This window comes from Cebus imitator, unplaced genomic scaffold, assembly GCF_001604975.1.
Source record: "Cebus imitator isolate Cc_AM_T3 unplaced genomic scaffold, Cebus_imitator-1.0 Scaffold101, whole genome shotgun sequence".
Classification (NCBI taxonomy): Eukaryota; Metazoa; Chordata; class Mammalia; order Primates; family Cebidae; genus Cebus; species Cebus imitator.
Window position 1 is genome coordinate 5,246,616 of NW_016107416.1, and position 8,577 is coordinate 5,255,192.

An 8,577-nucleotide genomic window follows, 5' to 3' on the forward strand; every position below is an offset into this window, starting at 1 on the left:
ATAATGTTCTGTTTTAAAAGAGAGAAATCCCCAGGGAGAGAACAGAACCCTAAAACTCCAAGATCTGGAATTCTTCCTTTCTCTCTTTCCATTTTAAACAGGAAATATTCATGCTAAGAGAGTCCAGAGGGAGCGTTGGTTGTATGTTCATTTTAAGGCAAATAATGTTTGTGTGTTGCAAATGTCAGTGATTTATCCTAAGGGCTTAAAATGAGTGCAGAAAAACCACATGTTTCACTTCATGCAGAGAAATATCTTCAGTGGATTTTCAGAGAAAGTACAGGTTAAGAAATTTTTTTAAGTATATCGGATATCTCCAACATGAACCAAAAGGAAATAAAAATGAGTGTGGTGAGGTGGAGGGGAGGGACTTAAAGAATTCTTATGATAAAAGATATAGTGAAGGCTGGAATTTTTCTAAATCAAAACTGAAATTCTAAAGAAAAGGAAAGGTGAAATCCAGAGCCTTTATTTCCCAGAGCTAGAGTGACAGATTATGCATTTGTGTTCCATTTCTCATGGGCAATTTAAAATATAGCAGAGCAAACTGCACTGAATAATAGCGACTGATGCTATAATGACTTGTACACAAAAAATTTAATTTTTTTATCTGAAAACTCTAACTAAATTACCCCAAGCTCAAGGATCTATCCTTCATTATTATACATAGCCAAATTAAGACAAAAAAGTAGAGAGAGAATTCTATTGTTCATCCTTACAGATTTGTTCACAAGCTGCTTTCTACATGCACCAAGCTTAGGGCTTGTCAAACCTTCATTGATTTGGGCAACTTACAGAGCTGTTTTAACATCCAGCTCCACAGATTACAGGGCGATTCTGACCCTCATTGACAGTGCTTGATTAACTACAGACACTGTATTCTCACAGCCCTGTCATTTCTTTCAAGTATCCTAGCAGTGTGTCTGATATTGGGGAGCTTTTCCTTAATTATTATTGTTGTTTTCTTTTAAAAAAAAAATGTAAAAGGGGGAGTAGGAAAAAATGGAAAGGATCTGGGGATGGTGGTGGTGGTGAATATGTGCACAGAAGGTTTATGAGATTTTAAGAGCTGCAAACAGAACTCATCTGTTTAACCCCAGGCTAGATAAGATGCAGTCATCTGCACATTGTTTAGAGGCACACTGCTTCTGTTACAGCAAATGGATCAGAAGATGCTTGTTTTCTTTAGTAGAGAGATCCAGACAGGGCCACTTAATGTTAGTGTCCATTCTTACCCTGGATGTTTCTCTGTGCCTTACCCATGACAAAGTGCAACTTACAGCTGGTTTACTGTTTCCCTATTCTCCTACTGGCCTGGTGCTATTTCCTGGCTTTGTGGTAGAATTGATTACTTTATATCAAAGCTCTAGGTGTGGTCCAGGCATGGTGGCTAACGCCTGTAATCCCAGTACTTTGGGAGGCTGAGGTGGGCCGATCATCTGAGGTCAGGAGATAGAGACCAGCCTGGCCAACATAATGATACCCATTTCTACCAAGAAAAACTACAAAACTTAGGGCAAGATGGCCAAATAGGAACAGCTGTGGTGTGCAGCTCCCAGGGAGAGCGATGTGGAAGGTACCTGGTTCATCTCATTGGGACTGTTTGGACAGTGGGTGCAGCCCAAGGAGGGCAAGCTGAAGCAGGGTAGGGCATCATGTAACCCAAGAAGTGCAAGGGGCTGGGGAACTCCCTCTCCTAGCCCAGGGAAGCCATCAGAGACTGTTTCCAGCCCTATGGCCCAGATACTGCACTTTTCCCACAGTCTTCATAACCACAGACCAGGAGATTCCCTCCAGTGCCTACAACACCAGGGCCACGGGTTTCCAGCACAAAGCTGGGTGGCTATTTGGGAAGATACCTAGCTAGCTGCAGCAGTTTTGTTTTTTTTTTCCATACTCCAGTGGTGCCTGGAATGCCAACGAGACAGAACCGTTCACATCCCTGAAAAAGGGGGATGAAACCAGGGAGCCAAGTGATCTGGCTCGGCGGGTCCCTCCCCATGAAGACCAGCAAGCTAAGATCCATTGGCTTGAAATTCTCACAGCCACCACAGCAGTGTGAGCTCCCCCTGAGATATTCAAGCTCGGTGTGGGGAGGAGCATCCACCATTGCTGAGGCTCAAGTAAGCAGTTTTAATCTCATCTGTGTAAACAAAGTCACCAGGAAACTCAAACAGGGCAGATCCCACAGCAGCTCAGCAAGGCCTCTGCAGGCAGACTGTGTCACTAGATTCCCTCCTCGCTGGGCAGGGTATCTCTGAAAAAAGGCAGCAGCTCATCAGGGACTTATAAATAAAGACCCCACCTTCCTGGGACAAAGCACTTAGGAAAGGGATGGCTATGGGTACAGCTTCAGCAGACTTAAACATCCTGGCCTGGCAGCTCTGAAGAGAACAGCGGATTTCCCAGCACAGCATTTGAACTCTGATAAGGGACAGACTGCCTCTTCAAGTGGCTCACTGACACCCATGTATCATGACTGGGAGACACCTCCCAGCAGGAGCTGACGGACACCTCAAACAGGAGAGCTCTGGCTGGAATCTGTCAGGTACCCTTCTGTAATGAAGCTACCAGAGGAGGGAAGAGGCAGAAATCTTTGCTGTTCTGCAGCTCCTGCTGGTGATTACCAGGAAAGCAGGGTCTGGAGTAGACATTGAGTAAACTCTGGCAGACCTGCAGCAGAGGGGCCAGACTGTTAGAAGCAAAACTAACAGAAAGAAATAGCTTCAACATCCACAGAAAGGAATTTCACTCAGAGAACCCCATCCAAAGGTCACCAACTTCAAAGACCAAAGGTAGATAAATCCACAAAGATGGGAAGAAACCAGTGCAAAAGGCTGAAAATTCCAAAAACCAGAATGCCTCTTTTCCTCCAAGGGATCACAACTCCTTGACAGCAAGGGAACAATAATGGACAGAGAATGAATTTGATGAATTGATAGAAGTAGGCTTCAGAAGGTGAGTAATAATAAACTTCTCTGAGCTAAAGGAGCATGTTCTTACCTATTGCAAGGAAGCTAAGAACATTGAGAAAGGTTACACAAAATGTTCCAACCCAATGAAAGGAACCTTGAAAAAAGGTTAGACAAAATGCTAATTAGAATAACCAGTGTAGAGAAGAATATAAACAACCTGATGTAGCTGAAAAACATACCACAAGCACTTCATGAAGCATACACAAGTTTTAATAGCTGAATTGTTGAAGCAGAAGAAAGGATATCAGAGATTGAAGATCAATTCAATGAAATAAAGCAAGAAGGCAAGATTAGAGAAAAAAAGAGTAAAAAGAAATGAACAAAGCCTCCAAGAAATATGGAATTATGTGAAAAGACCAAGTCTACATTTGATCAGTGTACCTGAAAGAGATGGGGAGAGGGAAACCAAGTTGGAAAACACTCTTCAGGATATTATCCAGGAGAACTTCCCCAACCTGGCAAGGCAGGCCACCATTCAAGTCCAGGAAATACAGAGAACACCACAAAGATATCACTCAAGAAGGCCAACCTCAAGACACATAATCAATCATCAGATTCACCATGGTTGAAATGAAGGGAAAAAATACTAAGGGCACCCAGAGAGAAAGGTCAGGTTACCCACTAAGGGAAGCCCATCAGACTCACAGTGGATCTCTTGGCAGAACCCTACAAGGCAGAAGAGAGTGTGGGCCAATATTCAACATCCTTAAAGAAAGGAATTTTCAACCTAGAATTTCATATCCAGCCAAACTAAGCTTCATAAGTGAAGGAGAAATAAAATCCTTTACAGACGAGCAACTGCTGAGAAATTTTGTCACCGCCTGGCCTGCCTTACAGGAGTTCGTGAAGGAAGCACTAAACATGGAAAAGGACAACCAGTACCAGCCACAGCAATAACATACCAAAGTGTAAAGACCAACAACACTATGAAGAAACTCCATCAATGGGAAAAACAACCAGCTAGCCTCATAATGACAGGATCAAATTCACACATGACAATATTAACCTTACATGTAAATGGGCTAAATGCCTCAATTAAAAGACACAGATTGGCAAATTGGATAAAGGTTCAAGACCCATCTGTGTGCTGTATTCAGGAAACCCTCTCACGTGAAGAGACACAAATAGGCTAAAATAAAGGGATGGAGGAAGAATTACCAAGCAAATGGAAAGCAAAACAAAAACAGGGATTGCAATCCTAGTCTCTGATAAAACAGACTTTGAACCAACAAAGATCAAAAGAGACAAAGAAGGGCATTACATAATGGTAAAGAGATCAATGCAACAAAAAGAGCTAACTATCCTAAATATGTATGCACACAATACAGGAGCACCCAGATACATAAAGCAAGTTCTTAGAGACCTAGAAAGAGACTTAGACTCCCACACAATAATAGTGGGAGACTTTAACTCCCTACTGTCAACATTATACAGATCAATGAGACAGAAAATTAACAAGGATATCCAAGACTTGAACTCAGCTCTGGACCAAGCAGACCTAACAAATGTCTACAGAACTCTTCAACCAAAATCAACAGACTATACATTCTTCTTAGCACCATATCAACTTATTCAAAATTGACTACATAATTGGAAGCAAAACACTCCTTAGCAGATGCAGAAGTATGGAAATAATAACAGTCTCTCAGACCACAGTGCAATCAAATTAGAACTCATGATTAAGAAACTTACACAAAACTGCAAAACTACATGGAAACTGAACAATGTGCTCCTGAATGAATACTGGGTTAATATTGGAATGAGGGCAGACATAAAGATGTTCTATGAAACCAAAGAGAACAAAGACATAACATACCAAAATCTCTGGGACATGATTAAAACAATGAGTAGAGGGAAATTTTTAACACTAAGTGCCCACGAAAGGAAGAAAGATCTAAAATAGACATTCTAACCTCGCAATAAAAACTAGAGGAACAAGAACACACAAATTCCAAAACTAGCTAAAGACAAGAAATAACTAAGATTAGAACACAACTGAAGGAGATACAGATATGAAAAACCCTTTAAAATATCAGTGAATCCAGGAGCTGGTTTTTTGAAAAGATCAACAAAACAGATGGACTGCTAGCCAGACTAATAAAGAAGAAAAGAAAAAAGAATCAAATAGATGCAATTAAAAATGACAAAGGGGATATCACCATCAATCCCACAGAAATACAAACTACCATCACAGAATACTACAAACACATATTTGCAAATAAACCAGAAAATCTAGAAGAAATGGATAAATTCCTGGACACTTATATTCTCCTAAGACTAAACCAGGAAAAAGTCAAATCCCTGAATAGACCAATAACAAGGTCTGAAATGGAGGCAGCAATTAATACCCTACCAACCAAAAAAAAGTCAAGGACCAGACAGGTTCACAGCTGAATACCAACAGAGGTACAAAGAGGAGCTGGTAACATATTTTTGGAAACTATTCCAAGCAATACAAAAAGAAGGAATCCTCCCTAACTCATTTTATGAGACCAACATCATCCTGATAGCAAAACGTGGCAGAGACACAACCAAAAAGGAAAATTTCAGGCCAATATCCATGATGAACTTTGATGCAAAAATCCTCAATAAAATACTGACAAACCAAATGCAACAGCACATCAAAAAACTTATCCATCATCATCAAGTCGGCTTCATCTCTGGGATGCAAGGCTGGTTCAACATGTGCAAATCAATAAACATAATCCATCAGATAATCAGAACCAAAACCAAAAACCACATGATTAACTCAACAGATGCAGAGAAGGCCTTCAACAAAATTCAACAGCACTTTATGCTAACAACTCTCCATAAACTAGGTATTGATGGAAAGTATCTCAAAATAATAAGAGCTACTTATGACAAACCCACAGCCAATATCAAGCTGAATGGACAAAAACTGGAAGCATTCCCTTTGAAAACTGGCATAGGATTGGAAGTTCTGGCCAGGGCAATCAGGCAAGGAAAAAGAAGAAATAAAGGGTATTTGCTCACTTAGGCAGCACATATACTAAAATTGGAATGATACAGAGAAGATTAGCATGGCCCCTGCACAAGGATGAAACGCAAATTCGTGAAGCATTCCATATTTTAAAATACAGAGAACACCAAAAAGATATTCCTCAAGAAGAGCAACCCCAAGGCACATAATTGTCAGATTCGCCAGGGTTGAAATGAAGGAGAAAATGCTAAGGGCAGCCAGAGAGAAAGGTTGGGTTACCCACAAAGGGAAGCCTATCAGACCCACAGCAGATCTCTCAGAAGAAACCCTACAAGCCAGAAGAGAGTGGGGGCCAATATTCAACATCCTTAAAGAAAAGAACTTCAACCTAGAATTTCATATCCAGCCAAACTAAGCTTCGTAAGTGAAGGAAAAGTAAAATCCTTTACGAACAAGCAAGTACTCAGAGATTTCATCACCACCAGGCCTGCTTTACAAGAGCTCCTGAAAGAGGCACTAAACATAGAAAGGAACAACCAGTACCAGCCACTCCAAAAACATACCAAAGGGCAAAGAGCATCAACACAATGAAGAAACTGCATCAAACTAATGGGCAAAACAGCCAGCTGGCATCAAAATGGCAGGATCAAATTCACACATAACAATATGAACCCTAAATGTAAATGGGCTAAATGCCCCAATCAAGACACAGACTGGCAAATTGGATAAAAAGCCAAAACCCATCAGTGTGCTGTATCCAGGAAACCCATCTCACATGCAAGGATACACAAAGGTTCAACATAAAGGGATGGAGGAAGATTTACCAAGAAAATGGAGAGCAAAAAAAAGCAGGAGTTGCAATTCTCATCTCAGATAAAATAAACTTTAAATCAGCAAAGATCAAAAGAGACAAAGAAGGACATTACATAAGGGTAAAAGGATCAATGCAACAAGAAGTGCTAACGATCCTAAATATATACGGACCCAATACAGGAGCACCCAGATACATAAAGCAAGTTCTTAATGACTTACAAAGAGACTTAGACTCCCACACAATAATAGTGGGAGACTTTAACACCCCATTGTCAATATTAGACAGATCAACCAGACAGAAAATTAACAAGGATATTCAGGACTTGAACTCAGACCTGGACCAAGGAAACCTAATAGACATTTACAGAACTCTCCACCCCAAATCCACAGAATACACATTCTTCTCAGCACCATATCAAACTTACTCTAAAATTGACCACATAATTGGAAGTAAATCACTCCTCATCAAATGCAAAAGAACAGAAATTATAACAAACTGTCTCAGACCACAGTGCAATCAAGTTAGAACCCAGAATTGAGAAACTAACACAGAACCGCACAGCTTCATGGAAACTGAACAACTGGCTCTTGAATGTTGACTGGATAAACAATGAAATGAAGGCAGAAATAAAGATGTTCTTCGAAACCAATGAGAACAAAGACACAACATACCAGACTCTCTGGGACACATTTAAAGCAGTGTCTAGAGGAAAATATATAGCAATAAATGCCCACATGAGAAGCAAGGAAAGATCTAAAATCGACACCCTATCATCAAAATTGAAAGAGCTAGAAGAACAAGACCAAAAAAACTCAAAACCTAGCAGAAGAAAAGAAATAACTAAGATCAGAGCAGAACTGAAGGAGATAGAGACACAAAAAAACCCGTCAAAAAAATCAATACATCGAGAAGCTGGTTTTTCAAAAAGATCAACAAAATAGACTACTAGCCAGATTAATAAAAAAGAACAGAGAGAAGAATCAAATACATGCAATAAAAAAATGATAAAGGTGATATCACCACAGATTCCACAGAAATACAAACCATCATCAGAGATTATTACAAACATCTCTATGCACATAAACTAGTAAACCTGGAAGAAATGGATAAATTCCTGGACACTTGCATCCTCCCAAGCCTAAACCAGGAAGAAGCCAAAACCCTGAATAGACCAATAACTAGGTCTGAAGTTGAGTCAGCAATTAAGAGCCTACCACCCAAAATAAGCCCAGGTCCAGACGGATTCACAGCCAAATTCTACCAGACATACAAAGAGGAGCTGGTACCATTCCTTCTGAAACTATTCCAAACAATCCAAAAAGAGGGAATCCTTCCCAAATCATTTTATGAGACCAACATCATCCTGATAACAAAACTTGGCAGAGACTCAGCAAGAAAAGAAAACTTCAGGCCAATATCCATGATGAACATAGATGCAAAAATCTTCAATAAAATACTGGCAAACCGATTGCAACAGCACATCAAAAAGCTTATCCACCATGATCAAGTAGGCTTCATCCCGGGGATGCAAGGCTGGTTCAACATATACAAGTCTATAAATGTAATTCATAACATAACAGAACCAAAGACAAAAACCACATGATTATCTCAATTGATGCAGAGAAGGCCTTTGACAAAATTCAACAGTCCTTTATGCTAAAATCCCTCAACAAACTAGGTATTGACAGAATGTATCTCAAAATAATAAAAGCTATTTACAACAAACCCACAGCCAATATCATACTGAATGGGCAAAAACTGGAAGCATTCCCTTTGAAATCTGGCACTAGACAAGGATGCCCTCTCTCACCACTCCTATTCAATATAGTATTGGAAGTTCTAGCCAG

General features: G+C 40.1%; 1 protein-coding gene and 1 non-coding gene across 2 annotated transcripts in view; both read left to right on the top strand.

The window, feature by feature from the left end:
* PARD3B (par-3 family cell polarity regulator beta) overlaps positions 1 to 8,577 on the top strand; it is a 1,123,121-nt gene that overhangs the window by 1,106,869 nt on the left and 7,675 nt on the right. The window lies entirely within an intron of this gene.
* LOC119472446 lies at positions 5,962 to 6,068 on the top strand. Its single transcript, XR_005201591.1, has one exon. It is a non-coding gene; the product is annotated as a U6 spliceosomal RNA (small nuclear RNA).